The sequence below is a fragment of the Mixophyes fleayi genome, chromosome 2, assembly GCF_038048845.1.
Source record: "Mixophyes fleayi isolate aMixFle1 chromosome 2, aMixFle1.hap1, whole genome shotgun sequence".
NCBI lineage: Eukaryota > Metazoa > Chordata > Amphibia > Anura > Limnodynastidae > Mixophyes > Mixophyes fleayi.
This window is the reverse complement of record NC_134403.1, coordinates 110475551-110499244: the sequence shown is the minus strand read 5'-3', so window position 1 is coordinate 110499244 and position 23694 is coordinate 110475551. Positions and strand designations below refer to the sequence as shown.

General features: G+C 45.0%; 1 long non-coding RNA gene across 1 annotated transcript in view; it reads right to left on the bottom strand.

Moving 5' to 3' along the window:
• Positions 1-694: 694 nt before the first annotated feature.
• LOC142141379 (uncharacterized) overlaps positions 695-23694 on the bottom strand; it is a 36060-nt gene continuing 13060 nt past the window's right edge. The window contains exons 2-3 of the long non-coding RNA XR_012688657.1: positions 1122-1706; positions 695-849 (exon numbers count right to left, since the gene is read on the bottom strand). This is a non-coding gene — a long non-coding RNA (uncharacterized LOC142141379). The remainder of the gene's footprint in view (positions 850-1121; positions 1707-23694) is intronic.

Below are 23694 nucleotides of genomic sequence, written 5' to 3'. Positions count from 1 at the left end.
TAACATACTGTACTGTATCATACCGCATGTACGTTGTTTTAAAAGGCAAAAATAAATATATATACATTATCTACAAATAGCAAAAATATTTAGAAACCACAAAAGACAATTACAATATTGTAATGGTTAAAAAAAGGAAATAATATATATGATCTCAGCTGTATACAATTATATCACAAACCTCCTGTATTTTTTGTGTCTGTAGTTTGGTTTTGCAGGACCTCTTGTGGTCCTGTGATGGTACTACAAGGTAATTTTCTTTATAGGATCTGAAAGGAAAATGTTGTTTAATATGAAGCAGATGAACAATGCTGTTTTTATTTATTTATATGTGGGAGAATGTCTACCTTATCATGAACTTTCCTTGTGTTCTCTGGAATCATTAGATGGACCAGAAATTGGAGCTTTATTCATTTTAATAAATTATTTGTTGCTAGCTTTCTTTCTTAAAAACAGATATTACATACACGTTTTATTTATTTTAAGTGAAATAATTACAAAATGCAACAATAAATATATGGAGAATTGGGATAACAATAATTGGAAATACAAACATAGTTACTTATAGGCAGATATATAAAGATTGATAGAATAATTTTTGTACCTTTATGACCAGACCAAAATGTACAGTTTTTTATATTGGTCACATAAATTGAGAATAACTGTTTAACTGTATTCCTATGAATATTTTACACTGTTAGATCTAAAATTCTGACCCAAGTCTGCCTGTGGTGTCAAGTATATCTGGAAGCGCTTCAATCAGCTGGAGAGAATTGACACAGACCAAGTTCTGTATACAAGGAATATTCTCTAGTTTATTGATACAAAGATACAAGTTTTTATAGCCTACTAAATAAATGAATCCTACGTCATATGCATACAATTCTATACCATTAGTTTATGAGAGGCACTACTGATTACCTTTCTCACGTATTCTTGAAGCGTTTATTAGTCTCCCCCTTCTAAGGACAGATGAGCCTATTGTTTCTTATCTCAAGGGGAGTTGGAGGTATGCTATGTGCAACACCAAGGGCACAGCTGCCATACTACGAGCTGGATATCAAAATGTTCATTGTTTCATACCTTGATACATTTATTTTGGTGTTTTGTATCAGCTCAACCTCAAGGGCACAGGCTCACATCAGCAGAAAAATGAATAATCTCTTCTAGCAAATAATATTTCTATGCAAGTTACAATAAAATGGCTGAACAAAGGCCTTATGAGGCCTTAACAAAAAATCATATTTAACATTTCCCATCTTTTATTCAATTTTCGGCCCTTTCTCCTCCTACCTACCTAATCCTATCTATAGAACCACATTCTTAATAAGCAGGTACGTATACACATGTAGAAGGCCACATGCATAGAGTTGGTCCCCTTAGGAAACTGTCAACTCGTCCCCCACTATTGATAAGCCTGTGATCCTCCCTGTCCTATCTTGATTTATGAGGAGATGCAATTTGGCAAACGTCCATTTCTAGAAAAGATGGTTTCTTTAAAAGATGGTTTCTTAGTAGGTACTTAATGAGTCTATAGTAGTTCTGCAGGCCTTGCATGTCCTCTGTTCAGTCTTTAGTAGTTTCTTGTTGCAAACTGTGCAGTTCTTTGGCTTTGCTAGTCCAAATAATTCATGACGCTCATAGTCAGGTCAGGTTTCAGCAGTAATTTCTGTGATCATCAGAGGTTCGGGATTTTCAGTGGTTCCCTTTTTGGAGAGACAACAATCAAGTGTCAGTAACTTCTTAATCAGAAATATATTTAGTTTTATTATAACATATACGATCAACAGGATTGCAAAACCATTTGCTACTAATGCCTGTCACGGGCACTAGGGGTTTTGCCCAGGATTTCACCAGTTGACTATGCTTACCAGAGAGGCGGAGTTTGCACAGCGGTCCTCTGGCAGCAGGGTGAATAGTGGAACATATATAACAGCAGATGGAGAGAGGATGCCAATGGAATTGATGATAGTCAGTGACTTGCAGCTATACTGGTAAATGAGTCAGCGACTTGCAGCTATATTGGTAGATGAGTCAGCGACTTGCATCTATAGTGGTAAGTCAGGTTTGAACCACGGAGACCAGGTTGGACGTGGGCAGGTGAAGGAAGGAAACAGGAGAGTCAGTGGTCTGCGTGCAGCAAGTTGTACCACTGCTATGGTGAGAAGACTTGTCCAGCTGCAGGTAGGTAGTGGGGAAGTCAGTGGTCTGCGTACAGCAAGTTGTACCACTGCTATGGTGAGAAGACTTGTCCAGGTGCAGGTAGATAGCGGGGAAGTCAGTGGTCAGCGTACAGCAAGTTGTACCACTGCTATGGTGAGAAGACTTGTCCAGGTACAGGTAGGTAGCGGGGAAGTCAGTGGTCTGCGTACAGCAAGTTGTACCACTGCTAGTAAGTGAGGAGTAGATCAGGTGCGGATGAGTGGAGGCATGCAAAGAGTCAATAACGGTATGAAAACACTGAGAGCACAGAGGAACTTGTTCCAAACAGATATGCAGCGTTTACAGCTAATAGTCTATAACGGTATGTATACCGCTGCTGAGTAGAGAGGCTTGCACAGAGCGGATATGCGGGATAATAACTGATAGTCAATCACAAGTATGCATATCACTGCTGAGTAGAGAAGCTTGTTCCAAACAGATATGCAGCGTAACAACAAATAGTCTATAGCGGGTATCGATACCGCTGCAGGGTAGAGAGGCTTGTCCTAAGCGGATATACAAGGTAACAGTTGATAGTTAATAACAAGTAAGCATACCGCTGATGAGTAGAGAAGCTTGTCCACGAGAATATGCAGGCACAGCAGGGATGCTGAACGGTTGTAGTGGGTATGGGAACCACAGGTGAGCAGAGCAGGTAATCAGAAGCCAGCTGAGGACACGAGCAGGATACAGGAGTCTGTAGTGGGTATGAGAACCGCTGATGAGCAGGGCAGGTAATCCAGAAGCCAGCTGAGGACACGAGCAGGATACAGGAATCAGTAGCGGGTATGGAAACCATCGATGAGTAGCACAGGTAATCAGCAGGAAGCTGAAGACACTAGCAGGACACAGGAGACATCTTCAGAGACTCACAGGGAATGAGACTCAAGATCAGGTAACGAGGTAATGAGCACAGGTGCCTTAAATAGGGAGAGGTGCCTGATCCTCCAATTAGATTAAAAGCAAAGGTCATAAGTTCTTGGGTGCTGCGCATGCGCAGTCCATCAAGATGGCGGACGGCCACGGCTCAGGACAGGCGCTGGCAGGAAGGCTAGAGAACCACGCACCAGTGCAGAGGCACTCACAGTCCGGTGAGTGACAGTATCCCCCCTTTTAAAGTTGGGCACAGAACACTTGGAGCTGGGTTTGCCCGGATACTTGGAGTAGAATTTTTTTAGAAGAGCTGGAGCGTTAAGATCATCTGCGCGGATCCAAGAACGCTCCTCTGGACCAAAGCCCTTCCAATGCACAAGGAAGCGAAGAACTCCTCGCAAAATTTTAGCATCTAAAATATGAGTAATTTCAAACTCCTCCTCTTGATGAACTTGTACTGGCCGAGGTGCTGAAGAAGGAACAGAGAAACGGTTGATGATAAGAGGCTTGAGTAATGACACATGGAAGGCGTTGGAGATACGAAGGTTCTTAGGTAATAGTAGTTTGAAGCACACCTGATTTATCACTTGAGTGATCCTATATGGACCAATGAAATGGGGAGCGAACTTCATAGACGGAACCTTCAAGCGAATATTTTGGTAGAAAGCCTTACGCGGTCTCCAATCTTAAGTGGTGGAATAGCTCGCCTCTTTTTATCCGCAAAACACTTGTATCTGGCAGATGTCTTCTTTAGGCAGGATTTAACCTGAGACCAGATATTTTTGAAACTCTGACAAACACTCTCCACTGCAATAACTTGGGTGGGAGGGAGGGCAGGAAATTCTGGGAAAGACGGATGGTGACCGTATACCACAAAAATGGACTTTTTGAAGATGACTCGTGATATATGTTGTTATGGGCGAATTCAGCCCATGGAAGTAAATCTACCCAGTTGTCTTGGTTGGCTGAGGAGAACATCCTTATGAAAGTCTCAAGATCTTGGTTGACTCTCTCGGTCTGTCCATTTGATTGAGGATGGTAGGAGGATGAAAGTGATAATCGAATACCCAAGGTCTTGCAAAGGGGTCGCCAGAATCTGGAAACAAATTGAACTCCTCTATCCGAAACAATCTCAGATCGACATCCATGAATTCGGAAGATCTCCTTGATAAAATGGTCAGCCAGAGTAGATGAGGAAGGTAAACCGGTCAAAGGAACGAAATGTGCCATTTTCGAAAATCGATCCACCACTACCCAGATGGTATTGCACTTTTTACTCGGAGGAAGATCGGTGACAAAGTCCATACTAATATGGGTCCAAGGTTTGTGTCACGGGCACTAGGAGTCTTTACCCAGGAATCACCAGATGGTAGGCTTACCAGAGCAATGTAGATGGTAATAGGGTACTCTGGTAGCTGGGTGATCACGGAACATGAAATGATGGCCGATGAGATGCTCAGGAAAGTCTATGACTAGCAACACTGGTAATAATGAAGTAATGATACACAAGGAACTGTATGGACAAGGACACGTGAAGGTAGTCAGTGGTCTGCGATAGCAAGTTGTACCACTGCTATAGTGAGGAGGAATGTCCAACAGAAACAAGGAGGTGATGAGAGTCAGCGGTCTGCGGGTAGCAAGTTGTACCGCTGTCTGAGTGAAGGAATGGAATCCAAGTGGAGGTATCCAGGTAGTCAGTGGTCTGCGGTAGCAAGTTGTACCACTGCTATGTGAGAGGATAATGGAACAGGTGATACCGGAAACAGGGATCAGTGGTCTGACATCAGCAAGTTGTACCACTGAATATATATGTGAGGAGGTGCACGGGGGAAGACTGCAACACAGGATATACACAGGCACCTTATACACGATCCACAGTAATATGCACAATATAGATATATATATATATGTAAATGACTGATCAGGTCTGCAATCTAGAAAGTCTCTTGAAGTAGTCCAGCACAATGATAACACAGTCAATGATGGCAATAGACTCAGCGGATAGCAGACTCCAGAGAGAACCAAACACAGTCCAGCAAGATATGCAATACACAGCACAGTCAATGAGAAGTATGCATACCGTGGTTCAGCAGTAGCAGTCAGATGGGATTGCAGCGGTACCTGAGCGGCTGGAGGCCGACTGGATAGGAAGTCCCTGGATAGGAGAAGCAGCGGTCTAGCAGGTGCAGCGCACAGGTGAGTAGACCGACAGGGACACGAATCCACAGGAGTCAGCAACACGTGGAACTGGACTCATAGGAAACCCAGGAGAATGGAGATGATCCAGCAGAGGGTAGTAGAAGAGATACAAATCCAATGCTGACAGGAGGGTAGAGACCAGTGGAACACGTGAAGGCGTGGAGAGTGGATCAGCAGGAGATGGACGATAGCGCTGACCACAGCGGCAGGACTCAGCGGCACACGGAGGTAACCAGTAGCAACCACAGGAACCAACAGCGATGGGAAACAGGAGTGCAGCGCAGGGCAGGAGCTGTAGATCACGAAGTGTAGCAGATGGTAATGAAAAGCGGCAGTCTCGAGGAAGTCACAGCAAAGATGAGATGAGAGTGTAGTGCACGGAGGCAGCGGATAGTAATCAGCTGGCAGTCACGATGTTGAACACAGGCGAGTTGCAAGCAGGAGACTGTAGTGCACAGAGGCAGCGGATAGTAGTCAGCTGGCAGTCACGATGTTGAACATAGGCGAGTTGCAAGCAGGAGACTGTAGTGCACAGAGGCAGCGGATAGTAGTCAGCTGGCAGTCACGATGTTGAACACAGGCGAGTTGCAAGCAGGAGACTGTAGTGCACAGAGGCAGCGGATAGTAGTCAGCTGGCAGTCACGATGTTGAACACAGGCGAGTTGCAAGCAGGAGACTGTAGTGCACGGAGGCAGCGGATAGAAATCAGCAAACAGACTTGATGAGAAGCAGGTGAGTGAGGTAAAAGCTGGAGTGCACGGAGGCAGCGGATAGCAATGAGCAAACAGTCACATTGATATAAAATAACGTTGAAGTGGTGTAGAAGACTGTAGTGCACGGAGGCAGCGGATAGGAATCAGCAAACAGTCATGATGATACAGTTGATGGTAGAAGTGGTATGGAACCACAGTAGTAGAAGTGGTTTGGAAACCACAGGAATCAGCAGCGCTGAATACACGAGTAATACAGGAACACCTTCAGAGACTCATGAGGAATGAGACTCCAAGATCAGGCAACGTGGTGGTGACCACAGGTGCTTAATATAGGGAGGTTGCCTGATCTGCCAATTAAGTTAAAGGAGTATACACTGAAGTATAGAAAAGGGCTGCGCATGCGCAGACCCTCAGGATGGCGGACGGCCACGGTTCCTAAATGTCCGGGAAGAGGCACTCACGGTCCGGTGAGTGACAGTACCCCCCCTTTTAAAGGTGGGCACAGAACGCCTGGAACCGGGCTTGTCCGGATTTTTGGAGTAAAACTTCTTCAAAAGGGCAGGAGCATTAAGATCTTCAGCTTTGATCCAAGAGCGCTCCTCAGGACCAAAGCCCTTCCAATGAACGAGGAAGTGGAGGACTCCTCGCGAAATTTTTGCATCTAGTACCTCGGTAATCTCAAAATCCTCCTCCTGATGAACTTGAACTGGCTGCGGAGCTGAGGGAGGAGTTGAAAAACGGTTGATAATAAGAGGTTTGAGCAAAGATACATGGAAGGCATTAAAAATCCGAAGACTCTTAGGAAGAAGGAGTTTCACACATACTGGATTGATAACTTGAATGATCCTATATGGACCAATAAAACGAGGGGCGAATTTCATGGATGGAACCTTCAAACGAATATTTTTTGTGGATAACCAGACACGATCTCCAATTTTTAGTGGTGGAATAGCCCGCCTCTTCTTATCAGCGAAAGATTTATATTTGACAGATGTCTTCTTTAAACAGGTTCTGACCTGAGACCAGATATTTTTAAAGGTCTGACAAACCGTTTCCACCGCAGGAACTTGGGTGGGCGGGAGGGCAGGAAATTCCGGAAAAGACGGATGGTGACCGTAGACCACAAAGAATGGAGTTTTGGATGATGACTCATGGTACATGTTGTTATGGGCGAACTCAGCCCAAGGGAGTAACTCTACCCAGTTGTCTTGATTGGCTGATGAAAATATCCTTATAAAAGTCTCAAGATCTTGATTGACACGTTCGGTTTGTCCATTGGATTGTGGATGGTAAGAAGATGAGAGTGCTAATCGTATGCCCAAGGTTTTACAAAGGGCTCGCCAGAATCTGGACACGAATTGTACTCCTCTATCAGACACAATCTCAGATGGACATCCATGGATACGGAAGATCTCTTTAATGAAATGTTCAGCCAGGATAGACGAGGAAGGCAAACCAGACAGAGGGATGAAATGAGCCATCTTCGAAAATCTGTCCACTACCACCCAAATAGTGTTATGGTTCTTACTAGGTGGTAAGTCAGTAACGAAATCCATACTAATATGGGTCCATGGTTTGGACGGAATGGGTAGTGGTCGCAGCAACCCTGCTGGGGTTCTGCGGGAGGATTTGAATTGCGAACATAATTCACAGGAAGCAATGAACTCTTTGACGTCTCTCCTCATTGAAGGCCACCAGTAACTTCGAGAGAGGATCTCAAAAGTCTTGTGTTCACCGGCGTGTCCAGAAAAACGAGAGGCATGGAACCACGAAAGGATTTTCCTCCTTAAAGTAGGAGGCACGAGGGTCTTCCCAAATGGTAGCGTTTTGGTGGATGAAGCAGCCAGTGAGATACATTTGGGGTCTAGAATGGTATGGTTGGAAACCTCTTCTATATCAGAGGACGTAACAAAGGCTCTAGATAAGGCATCAGCTTTTTTGTTCTTGGCAGCTGGTTTGAAGGTAATTATTAATTCAAAACGGGAAAAGAAAAGAGACCATCTTGCTTGACGAGGGTTCAAGCATTGGGCAGACTGGAGATATGACAAGTTCTTATGATCCGTGAAGATCGTCACCGGATGGCGAGCTCCCTCCAACAAGTATCTCCATTCCTCTAATGCGGCTTTGATAGCCAGTAATTCCTTGTCTCCGATGGTATAATTCTTCTCTGCGGGTAGGAGACCCCGAGAATAGAAGGCACAAGGGTGGAATTTTTGCTGTTCCGAGCGTTGGGAGAGAATAGCTCCTAAGCCCACATTAGAGGCATCTACTTCTAGAAAAAAGGGGAGTGTCACATCAGGCTGACGAAGGATTGGAGCCGAAGAGAAGGACTCTTTTAATGTTTGAAAGGCTTGAATAGCCTCAGTAGACCATTGCTTAGGATTAGCCCCTTTTCGAGTCAGGGCCACAATAGGAGATGCAATGGAAGAAAAGTCTTGAATGAAGCGTCTATAGTAATTGGCAAAACCTAAAAAACGCTGGATGGCACGAAGAGTAGTTGGCTGGGGCCAATGTAGTACAGCATTTACTTTGTCAGGATCCATCTTCAGACCAACTCCGGAAACAATATACCCCAAGAATGGAATCTGGGGTAATTCGAATGAACATTTTTCTAATTTACAGAACAATGAATTTTTCCGTAGCCTGGAGAGGACTTCTGCCACATGTTGGTGGTGAGAAGGCAGGTCCTGTGAAAAAATCAATATGTCGTCCAGGTAGACGACGACACATACATATAATAAGTCCCGAAAAATTTCATTGATGAAGCCCTGAAAAACAGCGGGGGCATTACATAGCCCGAAAGGCATTACCAGATATTCGTAATGCCCGTCTCTGGTGTTAAACGCCGTCTTCCATTCGTCACCGGAACGGATTCTGATTAAATTGTAGGCACCACGAAGATCCAACTTAGTAAAAATACGGGCTCCCTTGATGCGGTCAAATAGCTCAGTGATCAACGGAATGGGATACCGATTCTTGATAGTAATGGCATTGAGTCCACGAAAATCTATACAAGGGCGTAATGATCCATCCTTCTTTTTGACAAAGAAGAACCCAGCTCCAGCGGGCGAGGTGGAAGGTCGAATGAACCCACGCTGGAGGTTCTCCCGTATATATTCAGATGTAGCTTGAGTTTCAGGTAACGAGAGTGGATAGACCCGGCCCCTGGGAGGAGTCTTGCCAGGAAGAAGATCAATCGGACAATCCCAAGAACGATGAGGAGGAAGACGTTCAGACTGAGCTTTATCAAAAACATCGGTAAATGAAGCATATTGAGGAGGGAGTCCCGGTGAAATAGCTGAGATGGAAGCTTGCTGTACCTTGAGAGGGATGACTTGGGAAAGGCAATGATGGTGACATTCAGGCCCCCAAGACGTGACTTGAGGGGTGCGCCAGTCAATCTGGGGAGAGTGACACTGAAGCCATGGAAGGCCTAGGACAATCGGACTTGTCGTAACAGGAAGAATTAAAAACGATATCTCTTCATGATGCAGAGCACCAATCTGAAGGGTTACTGGAGACGTACTCTGGGTGATGAGACCGTTGATGAGACGTGATCCATCGATAGCCGTCACAGTAATGGGAGTTTTTAAGGTAATCATTGGTAGAGACCATTGATTAACTAACGATTTGGAAATAAAATTTCCTGCTGCTCCGGAATCAATCAATGCCTGTGACTCAAAGGTCTTGGTAGCAAAGGAAATAGTCACATCAAAAGCGCAGACTTTAGATTTCATAGACGATGGAGAGGACTCCAGGGACCCTAACTTCACCTCTCCAGAACTAGTTAGGGCCTGGCATTTCCCGATCTCTTAGGGCAGGAGCTGAGGACATGAGTGGAATCAGCACAATAGATACAGAGTCTATTCTTGACTCTTCGTTTCCTCTCCTCAGAAGATAACTTGGAACGTCCAATCTCCATGGGAATCACAGCGGGTGACACTGGACGAAATTGAGGGTTAGAGCGAAAAGGTGCTTTAGCAGAAGTCGTTTTCTCAGCCTCTCTTTCACGAAATCTCATATCAACACGATGGCATAGAGAGATCAAATCTTCAAGTGACGAAGGAAGCTCTTGGGTAGTCAGTGCATCTTTAATTTTATCGGAAAGCCCCTGCCAGAAGGCGGCAACTAGGGCTTCAGTGTTCCACTGAAGTTCAGAGGCTAAGATCCTAAATTGAATGACGTACTGGCCTACAGTATGAGATCCTTGTCGCAGACGGAGGATGCTGGAAGCAGCGGAGGTCACACGACCTGGTTCATCGAACACACTTCGGAATGTAGAAATGAATTTGGCACTATCTTGTAATATTGGATCGTTCCTCTCCCACAGAGGGGAGGCCCAAGCCAGGGCTTGTCCTGAAAACAAAGAGATAAGATAGGCCACTCTGGAACGATGGGTAGAAAAATTTTGAGGTTGGAGCTCAAAATGGACTGAACATTGGTTAAGGAAACCCCTACAAGTTTTGGGGTCTCCATCGTACTTTGACGGAGTAGGCAGGTGAAGCGTGGAAGCTATAGACACCTGGGATGGCAATGGGGAAACGGAGGAAAGCACAGGAGCTTCAGTAGTAGCTGTCACAGTCTGTCCAGATGTTCCTTGGGAGGTTAATGACTGATAACACTGAAGTAACAGCTGTTGGCGGGCATCCTGTTGCTCCACACGGCTAACCAGATGTTGCAGCATCTCTTTGGCGGTAGGTTCCACATCTGGGTCTGTCATGGCCTGATCTTACTGTCACGGGCACTAGGAGTCTTTACCCAGGAATCACCAGATGGTAGGCTTACCAGAGCAATGTAGATGGTAATAGGGTACTCTGGTAGCTGGGTGATCACGGAACATGAAATGATGGCCGATGAGATGCTCAGGAAAGTCTATGACTAGCAACACTGGTAATAATGAAGTAATGATACACAAGGAACTGTATGGACAAGGACACGTGCAGGTAGTCAGTGGTCTGCGATAGCAAGTTGTACCACTGCTATAGTGAGGAGGAATGTCCAACAGAAACAAGGAGGTGATGAGAGTCAGCGGTCTGCGGGTAGCAAGTTGTACCGCTGTCTGAGTGAAGGAATGGAATCCAAGTGGAGGTATCCAGGTAGTCAGTGGTCTGCGGTAGCAAGTTGTACCACTGCTATGTGAGAGGATAATGGAACAGGTGATACCGGAAACAGGGATCAGTGGTCTGACATCAGCAAGTTGTACCACTGAATATATATGTGAGGAGGTGCACGGGGGAAGACTGCAACACAGGATATACACAGGCACCTTATACACGATCCACAGTAATATGCACAATATAGATATATATATATGTAAATGACTGATCAGGTCTGCAATCTAGAAAGTCTCTTGAAGTAGTCCAGCACAATGATAACACAGTCAATGATGGCAATAGACTCAGCGGATAGCAGACTCCAGAGAGAACCAAACACAGTCCAGCAAGATATGCAATACACAGCACAGTCAATGAGAAGTATGCATACCGTGGTTCAGCAGTAGCAGTCAGATGGGATTGCAGCGGTACCTGAGCGGCTGGAGGCCGACTGGATAGGAAGTCCCTGGATAGGAGAAGCAGCGGTCTAGCAGGTGCAGCGCACAGGTGAGTAGACCGACAGGGACACGAATCCACAGGAGTCAGCAACACGTGGAACTGGACTCATAGGAAACCCAGGAGAATGGAGATGATCCAGCAGAGGGTAGTAGAAGAGATACAAATCCAATGCTGACAGGAGGGTAGAGACCAGTGGAACACGTGAAGGCGTGGAGAGTGGATCAGCAGGAGATGGACGATAGCGCTGACCACAGCGGCAGGACTCAGCGGCACACGGAGGTAACCAGTAGCAACCACAGGAACCAACAGCGATGGGAAACAGGAGTGCAGCGCAGGGCAGGAGCTGTAGATCACGAAGTGTAGCAGATGGTAATGAAAAGCGGCAGTCTCGAGGAAGTCACAGCAAAGATGAGATGAGAGTGTAGTGCACGGAGGCAGCGGATAGTAATCAGCTGGCAGTCACGATGTTGAACACAGGCGAGTTGCAAGCAGGAGACTGTAGTGCACAGAGGCAGCGGATAGTAGTCAGCTGGCAGTCACGATGTTGAACATAGGCGAGTTGCAAGCAGGAGACTGTAGTGCACAGAGGCAGCGGATAGTAGTCAGCTGGCAGTCACGATGTTGAACACAGGCGAGTTGCAAGCAGGAGACTGTAGTGCACAGAGGCAGCGGATAGTAGTCAGCTGGCAGTCACTATGTTGAACATAGGCGAGTTGCAAGCAGGAGACTGTAGTGCACAGAGGCAGCGGATAGTAGTCAGCTGGCAGTCACGATGTTGAACACAGGCGAGTTGCAAGCAGGAGACTGTAGTGCACAGAGGCAGCGGATAGTAGTCAGCTGGCAGTCACGATGTTGAACACAGGCGAGTTGCAAGCAGGAGACTGTAGTGCACGGAGGCAGCGGATAGAAATCAGCAAACAGACTTGATGAGAAGCAGGTGAGTGAGGTAAAAGCTGGAGTGCACGGAGGCAGCGGATAGCAATGAGCAAACAGTCACATTGATATAAAATAACGTTGAAGTGGTGTAGAAGACTGTAGTGCACGGAGGCAGCGGATAGGAATCAGCAAACAGTCATGATGATACAGTTGATGGTAGAAGTGGTATGGAACCACAGTAGTAGAAGTGGTTTGGAAACCACAGGAATCAGCAGCGCTGAATACACGAGTAATACAGGAACACCTTCAGAGACTCATGAGGAATGAGACTCCAAGATCAGGCAACGTGGTGGTGACCACAGGTGCTTAATATAGGGAGGTTGCCTGATCTGCCAATTAAGTTAAAGGAGTATACACTGAAGTATAGAAAAGGGCTGCGCATGCGCAGACCCTCAGGATGGCGGACGGCCACGGTTCCTAAATGTCCGGGAAGAGGCACTCACGGTCCGGTGAGTGACAGTTTGGAAGGAATGGGTAGTGGTTGATGTAATCCCACCGGTGTTCTGCGGGGAGTTTTAAACTGGGAACACACCTCACACGCGGCCACAAATTCTTTGACATCTCTCCTCATAGAGGGCCACCAGTAGCTTTGAGAAAGGACTTCTAAGGTCTTGCATTCACCTGAATGTCCAGAAAATCGTGAGGAATGATACTAGGACAATATTTTCCTCCGTAGAGATGGAGGCACGAGGGTTCTCCAAAATGGTAGCACCTTGGTGGAAGAAGTGGCCAGAGTCACACATTTGGGATCTAATATAGGATGGTCAGGACCATCTTCAACGTCTGAGGACGCCACAAACGCCCGAGACAAGGCGTCTGCTTTTCTATTCTTGGAAGCTGGTTTGAAGGTTATGATAAGCTCAAAACGGGAAAAGAAAAGAGACCATCTTGCTTGACGAGGATTCAAACATTGGGCTGACTGCAAATATGACAGGTTTTCGTGATCCGTAAAAATAGTTACAGGATGACGAGCTCCCTCCAGCAGATATCTCCACTCCTCTAATGCTGCTTTTATGGCCAACAATTCCTTGTCCCCGATAGTGTAATTTCTCTCCGCAGGTAGAAGACCTCGAGAGTAGAAGGCACAAGGATGGAATTTTTGTTGCTCCGATCTTTGGGATAGTATGGCCCCTAGGCCAACATTAGAGGAGTCTACCTCTAGGAAGAAAGGAAGAGTCACGTCAGGCTGTCGAAGAACAGGGGCGGAAGAGAAGGACTCCTTGAGGAACTGGAACGCTTGAAGGGTATCACGCGCCGGGTGTTCAGGCAGCGCACCTGACACCCGACAAAACTCACCTCTCATCGGCGCTCCGCTCCCCGCCGGGCGCCGCAATCTTGGATTCGGGCATGCGCAGACCCGGCGATGACTCCAATTCTCATGCTCCCTGCTGATTGGTCCTTCTCACTGGCGGTAAGTTTAAAAGGTACCTCCTCTCTATCTTCAGTGCCTGTTCTTTGTGTTACCTCCTGGTGATTGAAGTGGCTTCCTGTTACTTTCCAGTTATCTACCTCCTTTCTGGACTGCAGAGCTGACGCTCATCTTCGGACATCTTCACTACGTTTGTCTTCAGAGCTGACGCTCATCCTCCTGAACTTTTACCACATAGTGGCCTGCAGAGCTGACGCTCACTCTACGGAACTCTCCACCCCATAGTGGTCTGCAGAGCTGACGCTCATCTTTGGACATCTTCACTACGTTTGTCTTCAGAGCTGACGCTCATCCTCCTGAACTTTTACCACATAGTGGTCTGCAGAGCTGGCGCTCACTCTACGGAACTCTCCGCCACATAGTGGCCTGCAGAGCTGATGCTCACTCTATGGAACTCTCCGCCACATAGTGGTCTACAGAGCTGACGCTCATCTTCGGACATCTTCACTTCATTTGTCTTCAGAGCTGACGCTCATTCTCCTGAACTTTTACCACATAGTGGTCTGCATAGCTGACGCTTATCTTTGGACATCTCCCCTACAGTTGTCTTCAGAGCGGACGCTCATTCTCCTGAACTTTACACCACACAGTGGTTTACAGAGTTACATCGATCTGCATTATCTTCATTACCATTACTTAGTGTATCGATCATCCTTCCTACAGTACTACTGCCTGTAGTCTTCCCAGGGACTTCCGTACAGTACTCTAGTAGGGGCCGCGACCTGCGAGGTGACGCCGCTAAGCCCATACCGCTTTGCGGCGGTTCCTGGTGAACACCGTCTCCTCGTTAGACTCCGCGCCCTGTTGGAGTAGTGCCAAACTGTTCGAATCTCCTGGTTTCGCTACATCTACCGAGTCTCCTCATAAGAACCGTGACAAAGGGCCTCGGAGGACCATTGTTTAGTGTTATCTCCCTTCCGGGTCAGAGCCACTATTGGAGAGGCGATGGATGAAAAACCTTGAATGAAACGTCTGTAATAGTTTGCAAAACCTAAAAAACTTTGAATTGCTCGGAGAGTAGTTGGCTGGGGCCAACGTAGTACAGCGTTCACCTTTTCAGGATCCATCTTGAGACCAACTCTGGACACAATATATCCCAAGAATGGAATCTGGGATAACTCAAAGGAACATTTTTCTAATTTGCAGAATAAAGAGTTTCTTCGGAGTCATGGAAGGACCTCTGCCACATGTTGATGATGAGTGGGCAGATCCTGGAAAAAGATTAATATGTCGTCCAGGTAGACGACGACACAGACATACAAGTCCCGGAAGATCTCATTCACGAAACCCTGGAAGACAGCGGGGGCGTTACACAACCCGAAGGGCATAACTAGATATTCATAATGGCCATCCCTGGTGTTAAAAGCTGTCTTCCATTCGTCTCCAGACTTGATCCGGATTAAGTTATAAGCGCCTCGAAGATCAAGCTTGGTGAAGATCCGGGCTCCCTTAATGCGATCAAAGAGTTCGGTAATTAGTGGAATAGGATACCGATTGTTGATGGTAATGGCATTGAGTCCACGATAATCTATACAGGGTCGTAATGATCCATCCTTCTTCTTAACAAAAAAGAACCCCGCTCCAGTGGGAGAGGTGGAAGGTCGGATAAATCCTCGCTGGAGGTTCTCCTTGATATACTCAGATGTTGCTTGAGTTTCTGGTAGCGAAAGTGGATACACACGACCCCTAGGAGGGTTCTTGCCAGGTTGTAAGTCAATCGGACAATCCCACGCCCGATGGGGAGGAAGGCGTTTAGACTGAACCTTATCGAATACATCCGCGAAGGAAGCATACTGTGGAGGGAGACCCGGCGGGCAAGGTGAAATGGAAGACTGATGTATTTTGAGTGGAACAACTTGAGAGAGACATCTATGACGACAATCAGGACCCCAGGAAGTGACTTGAGGAGTGTTCCAGTCAATCTGAGGGGAATGAAGTTGAAGCCATGGAAGGCCAAGTACGATGGGACTGGTGGTAACAGGAAGGACCAGTAAAGAAATTTTCTCTTGGTGTAAGGCTCCAATTTGAAGAGTCAATGGAGACGTACTTTGAGTAATGAGTCCATTAATTATACGTGATCCATCAATAGCAGTAACAGCTATAGGTGCTTTTAAAGGAATCACTGGTAGGGACCATTGATTCACTAGGGAACTAGAGATAAAATTTCCAGCAGCTCCAGAATCTAGAAGTGCTTGAGACATAAATGATTTGGTAGCAAAGGAAACGGTAACATCAAAAGCACAGACTTTAGCATCCGTAGAACATGGAGAGGACTCCAGAGACCCTAACCGTACCTCTCCAGAACTGGTTAGGGCCTGGCATTTCCCGACCTTCTAGGGCATGAGTTCAGCATGTGAGTAGAGTCAGCGCAATAGATACAGAGTCTATTCTTCACTCGTCGCTCTCTCTCTTCAGATGTTAATTTAGAGCGACCTACCTCCATGGGTTCTACTAGAGGTGGAAGATGACGAACTTGGGATACTGAGCGAACAGGCGCTTTGGAGGAAGTTACTCTTTCGGAATCTCTCTCACGAAACCTCATGTCTACACGATGGCATAGAGAAATCAAATCGTCCAAGGAGGAGGGTAACTCTTGTGAGGTCAGTGCGTCTTTGATCTTGTCGGCAAGCCCCTGCCAGAATGCAGCTATCAGCGCCTCAGTGTTCCACTGAAGCTCAGAGGTAAGAATCCAAAATTGTATGACGTACTGAGCTACAGCCCGAGATCCTTGGTGTAGTCGGAGAATACTGGAAGCTGCAGAGATAACACGACCAGGTTCGTCAAAAATTCTTCGAAACGTAGAAATAAACATGGCACTATCTTCCAATAAGGGGTCATTTCTTTCCCACAGAGGGGAGGCCCATGTGAGAGCCTGTCCAAAAAACAAAAAGATGAGATAGGCCACTTTGGAACGATGAGTAGAAAAGTTATGAGGTTGGAGTTCGAAATGAATGGAACATTGGTTAAGAAAACCCCTACAGGTTTTGGGGTCTCCATCATACTTAGAAGGAGTAGGCAGGTGTAGCGTGGAAGCGGTAGACACCTGGGATGGCACTGGGGAAGAAGATGGAGGTACTGGAGGATCAACAGTAGCTGCTACATTTTGCTCAGGGATTCCTCGGGAGGCTAAAGCCTGACAACATTGAAACAACTGTTGCTGTCGAACATCCTGTTGTTCAATCCGAGTAACCAGGTACTGCAGCATCTCTTTAGCTGTTGGTTCCGATCCTGGGTCTGTCATGGCCTGATCTTACTGTCACGGGCACTAGGGGTTTTGCCCAGGATTTTACCAGTTGACTATGCTTACCAGAGAGGCGGAGTTTGCACAGCAGTCCTCTGGCAGCAGGGTGAATAGTGGAACGTATATAACAGCAGATGGAGAGAGGATGCCAATGGAATTGATGATAGTCAGTGACTTGCAGCTATACTGGTAAATGAGTCAGCGACTTGCAACTATATTGGTAGATGAGTCAGCGACTTGCATCTATAGTGGAAAGGCAGGTTTGAACCACGGAGACCAGGTTGGACAAGAGTCAGTGGTCTGCGTGCAGCAAGTTGTACCACTGCTATGGTGAGAAGACTTGTCCAGGTGCAGGTAGATAGCGGGGAAGTCAGTGGTCTGCGTACAGCAAGTTGTACCACTGCTATGCTGAGAAGACTTGTCCAGGTGCAGGTAGGTAGCGGGGAAGTCAGTGGTCTGCGTACAGCAAGTTGTACTACTGCTATGGTGAGAAGACTTGTCCAGGTGCAGGTAGGTAGCGGGGAAGTCAGTGGTCTGCCTACAGCAAGTTGTACCACTGCTAGTAAGTGAGGAGTAGATCAGGTGAAGATGAGTGGAGGCATGCAAAGAGTCAATAACGGTATGAAGACACTGAGAGCACAGAGGAACTTGTTCCAAACAGATATGCAGCGTTTACAGCTAATAGTCTATAATGGTATGTATACCGCTGCTGAGTAGAGAGGCTTGCACAGAGCGGATATGCGGGATAATAACTGATAGTCAATCACAAGTTCTTAGCTCAGTGTTCATAATATGTAATATCATCTACTCACGCTCTCACTATTCTCTCCTACCCTTGATTGACTAATTAGCGGTTTTAGAATACATAGGGCATTTAGGGAGAAACAGTGTAGGATATTTAGCGTTACTATCATCAGGGTTCTCACGCTGTTCCCTGAGTCTATTCAACAAACACACCTTGTTTTCATATACAGAGTTAGTAGATACAGGACAAACCTGAGATTCTCTATACCAGCGACCACTAGGGGGACTGCTTCTAAAGGTTCACTGGCATTTCTCCCAAGTTACCCTTTACTATTTAATAACTAACTATACAAATAGGGGCTTACTCTGAAATGTTATTCAATCTCCTAATAATTTTGACTATGATATATTAGTTAGCCACCACTATAACCCTTATCAAGGGGTTTATTTTGATCTACAATGGCATCCTTTTGATCCTATATATCGTTTAAGATACCTAGAGGTCAATATTGTTAATAGGGAATTCTTCCTTAATAGTGTAATTTCTATATGAACTCATCTATATCAATTCACTGAGCTAAGTTTGCAGTGGATCTGCAATTTTAACAATTATTGTTTTGTTTTTTGTTTTTAAATATTTCGCTAGCTTTGGGGTTTAGGATGGAATGTTAATACACAAGTTTTAAGGCATATCATTAAAAATTGATTTTTATTTTATTTCATATACATATTCATACATCGTCTCTGAGTGCCCCTCAGTCACCTACTTTTCCTCTCTTTGACATTTCATTATAACTTTGGTGTATAGGGTGCACCGCTCAGGATGTTTTGTACCATAATTCAATCATCCTGATTGATAGGCCATAATAATTAGAGCCTATTATTAGACTTTGTTATGAAATAGACCTAGTGCGGATATCTTTTCTTCTCTACGAAGATGAGTGGAGGCATGCTAAGAGTCAATAACGGTATGAAGACACTGAGAGCACAGACGAACTTGTTCCAAACAGATATGCAGCGTTTACAGCTAATAGTCTATAACGGTATGTATACCGCTGCTGAGTAGAGAGGCTTGCACAGAGCGGATATGCGGGATAATAACTGATAGTCAATCACAAGTATGCATATCACTGCTGAGTAGAGAAGCTTGTTCCAAACAGATATGCAGCGTAACAACAAATAGTCTATAGCGGGTATCGATACCGCTGCAGGGTAGAGAGGCTTGTCCTAAGCGGTTATGCAAGGTAACAGTTGATAGTCAATAACAAGTAAGCATACCGCTGATGAGTAGAGAAGCTTGTCCACGAGAATATGCAGGCACAGCAGGGACGCTGAACGGTTGTAGCGGGTATGGGAAACACAGGTGAGCAGAGCAGGTAATCAGAAGCCAGCTGAGGACACGAGCAGGATACATGAGTCTGTAGCGGGTATGAGAACCGCTGATGAGCAGGGCAGGTAATCCAGAAGCCAGCTGAGGACACGAGCAGGATACAGGAATTAGTAGCGGGTATGGAAACCACCGATGAGGTAATCAGCAGGAAGCTGAAGACACTAGCAGGACACAGGAGACACCGTCAGAGACTCACAGGGAATGAGACTCAAGATCAGGCAACGAGGTAATGAGCACAGGTGCCTTAAATAGGGAGAGGTGCCTGATACTCCAATTAGATTAAAAGCAAAGGTCATAAGTTCTTGGGTGCTGCGCTTGCGCAGTCCATCAAGATGGCGGACGGCCGCAGCTCAGGACAGGCGCCGGCAGGAAGGCTAGAGAACGACGCACCAGCGTAGAGGCACTCACGGTCCGGTGAGTGACAATGCCAATATTTCCAATATCAAACATGAATCATTACTGACAACTTTACCAGTGAGGTTATGCATCTACACAAAGGCATTTTCAGAGTTTACTCTACTATGAGTGCAAATTGTTGAGCACTCCTTCTTATATGTTTCTCACAGTGGCATAGGCAATTTGTCACTTATCTGTCTGTTTCACACTGGGTTAGGGAGGCTTTGATCCCTACTTTAGTCACAGTTATTCTGGCAAGACATATCAATACCATGAGACAGTCATTTCTATTTATTAGAACAAGACTCCCCTGATTTGAAGACTTTGCAGTGTGATGCGTGAATCCAGGTGTTTCTTTCCTGTACTTTCATTGCCATGGGAGTCATCAACAGGACTTGATAAGGACCTTTGTATCTGGGTTCAAGACTTCTCCTGATGTGCTTTCTCACGACCACCCATTCCCTAGGATACAGTTTATGGGTGCCTGTATCAAAATTAGGGTCTGGAATGGAGGAGAACATTTGACCATGTATTTCAGTTAGTTGTTTCTGTAATAAGGCAACATAATTCAACAAATCACTATATACATGCTGTAGTTGCTATGGAAAATAACAGCCTGTTCTGTTTGCTGTGCCAAACAGTATCTCATATGGTGTTAAACCTGTGTCTTTCCTAGCAGTGTTTTTTTACTGAGTGCAGGTAAACATGAGATCCATGGCAGGCCAGTTTAAGCCATTATTTTCTGCATTTTCAATTTCAGTGTACCATTAAGGCGCTCCATACATCCTGAACTTTGGGGTCTGTAGGGGGTGTGAAGGGAAGATATGATTCCCATGTCTTTTAATAGTTTCTGGAATCCTTGCCTCTTAAAGTGTATCTCTCTGTCACTTACAATGACCTCTGGTACCCCATATCATTAGATTACCTCATTAGCAATTTTCTTGGCTAATGCTTTAGCATTTGCTTTTCTATACAGCCATGTCTCCAGCCAGTGACTAAAGAAGTCGACACAGACAAGCACATTCTCAAAGGCCGAGCATTTGGGAAGTTATATAAAGTCTATCTGTATCCTCTTATAGGGATACAATGTCTGGGGTGTGCTTTTCCATGCAGTTGGGACAGACTTACCAGGGTTATTCTGTGCACAGACTGGGCATCCTGCCACTAATGACTGTGCTGCTTGGGCGAACCCTGCTGCTATCCATAACCTTTTAGTGAGTAGAACCTTAGCATCTTTTCCCAGATGCACTTTCTCGTGTGCTATATTGGCCATAATGGGATAAAATACTTTTGGCAGACATAAACTCTGACCTTTACACCACTCTCCTTGCACTTCTAGTGCTCCATGTTTTGCCCAAGTCTTTTTCTTATTTTCTGTTGCTTGTCTTTCCATAAGTTGGAGTGTGCTCTGGTAAAACTTGGGATCAGGAGGTCACCATGTAAATAGACTCCCCTTGGGGTACTGGGGCTATGGCGGCTTCTCGTGCGGCCTGGTCTAACAGTCTATTTCACTTACCTTCGGGGGTAGTATCTCTGTGTGTGTCTTCACCTTCATCACTGTTTGGAGGACAGCTGGAATGCAGTGAACAGTGCCCTGGTATGTTCATCATATTGACTGGTTTGCTTGCTGAACCCATAAGGTTCCTACTTTTCCATATATGGCCATAATCATGCGCAATTACAAACGCATAACTTGAATCAGTGTAAATATTTACTCTTTATCCTTTTGCATATATGCATGCAAGTGTCAGGGCCTTTAGTTCAGCTTCTTTTGCTGATGTGACTCGGTAGAGTCTGTTGAATTATTAATTATTAATTTTTATTTATAGGGCGCCACAAAGTGTCCGTAGCGCCGTACAGGGACAAACAAGTACAATACAAGGTGGGACAGCACGGTACAATAAACAATAAGCACAGTAACTCTGTAAGCTCAAAGCACAGCTAGAGAGAGGGGGAGGGAAGACCAGCAAGCGCTTGAGCCCAAGAGGAAGGGCACGGATGACGGGGAGAATAGTGTTGAATCACTATTTCTGTGTGTGTGGTTACAGCACACCCTGTATAAGGGACAGGATCTATGTAATAGTGTGAACCATCTACAAAAAGAGTGATGTCTGCATCTGGTAATGTTTTATCTTTAATGTCAGATAAAACCAGAGATTCTTGTTTCATTAGTTCTATACAATCATGTTCAGAAAAATTTTGTTTGCATTTTTTTTTCCTTTTTGTTCAAGCTGGGATGGAATTCCCCCAAATCCCTAGGGTAACCCCAATATATACAGGTACTTCTCCCATCTTTTGAAACTTGCTGCAATAAGGCAGCAGGATTCAACATTGTGCACTGCTTAAATGTAACGTTACTGGGAGTTAGCAGTGCTACTTCATAAGGATAGGCTTCAGTAAGGAGCATGTGGAATCCAAGGAAAAGGTTCTTGGTTTCTGAGTTCCACAAGGATTACACTCATTAGATGGGGTGTACAGTACAGCGGTTAAGACAGATGTGGTAACTTTAATTTTTCTGGAAGAAAAACACTTAGCTCTAATACACCTGTCAATAAGCCACATCATCAGTTCTATTAGTGTATATAATAATACTAAGAATTAATAACAGTCCTTGAAGTACAACATGTATAAGACCTGATAACCATCCTCCTAAACCCTTGACCCAATCGGCCAGGTACAGCCATGAAAATTATCCTTCTAGATAAGCATCTCCAGTGTGCTCCTTAAAAAAATTATATTTCATGTCTTATTTTTGTAAGTGTTCATCAAGCATTTTCTCTGGATCATTTGCATCACTAGTTAAAAAGGTGCAACCCTGGGCTTCAATTTAAATATTTAGGGTCAGGCAGCACCCTCCAGACTAAGCTGTCAGGTAGTCCAATATTAACCTATTGTCTTGTGTAAATGTAATAATGTGTTGGGCCACAATACTCACAAATACATTTCTGTATTGGGTGTAAACCCCTAGAGTCATAGGTTGCTCTTTTCTTTATTTGGTTGGGTTAAACTTTCATATTAGGATTTTCTAATTATGTATAATGATCTCTACATTATTATTGGCATGAGTCTGGTTCTTCCAAACCTTGCTTTCCTTTCTAGTCTAATACACATCTACAGCGTAGAGCAAAGGAAAATAACGTGCAATCTATATTCCTCCTGCTAATATCAATGAACTCCACTCTCTGGTCTCCCTTGGACCTTTACAAAACTAGTAAAATACATTTTACTCAGATTCCCCTTGTCTGAAGATCTTAACCTATATCTGTGAACATGAGAGGCTCTGGGGCCTCTTGTGCTTCCTTTTTTTTTGTTTTTTAATTCTGGATATCTTAGGGAAGGATAAAAAAGGAAAGGGAGGAAGAAAATACACAGTGCGCTCGGCAAGTGTTATATGTCACTCATTTCACAATAGGAGGGAATGTCCATTGTGCTGTATATCTTCATATTTAGTAAATCTGGCCGGTAACAAATGTTTTGTTTGTGCTTGGTTTCTGTCACAGCGTGCGATACCGTTAAGGTAACTGGGTGTTCTAGCACAATATCTATACTCTTTTCAAGCACTAAAGCAGAGAAGTGTGCAAGTGACCTTAGCTTGCGACCATGTATTTGTGTCAGTGCCCCTTGTACATGTGCATTGACTTCATAACAAAATAATGTGAAAGGCTTGTCATAATCTGGCAAAGACAGTGCTGGCGCTGAAGTTACTTCAGCTTAAAATTGGTTAAACATTTGGTTCTGCTCAGAGGAGAGTATAAATGCCTTGCTATCATCCAGAAATGCTAATGCAGGAGCACATACAATAGCTCTTAAAGTCTTAAATCTTTTTTCATTTCTGTAAAAATATTGAATTCCCATCAATGCATTACCATACCCACGATACAAAGAATTATTTACAGTATATGACAATTATAGCACAGTAAATAAGGGCAGTAAATGTCTTTACAAACACTGATTGACTTAAAACTGTAATGAGGATACAAATAAAAACCTTTTGCTTTCTGCACATACAGAAAAATCAT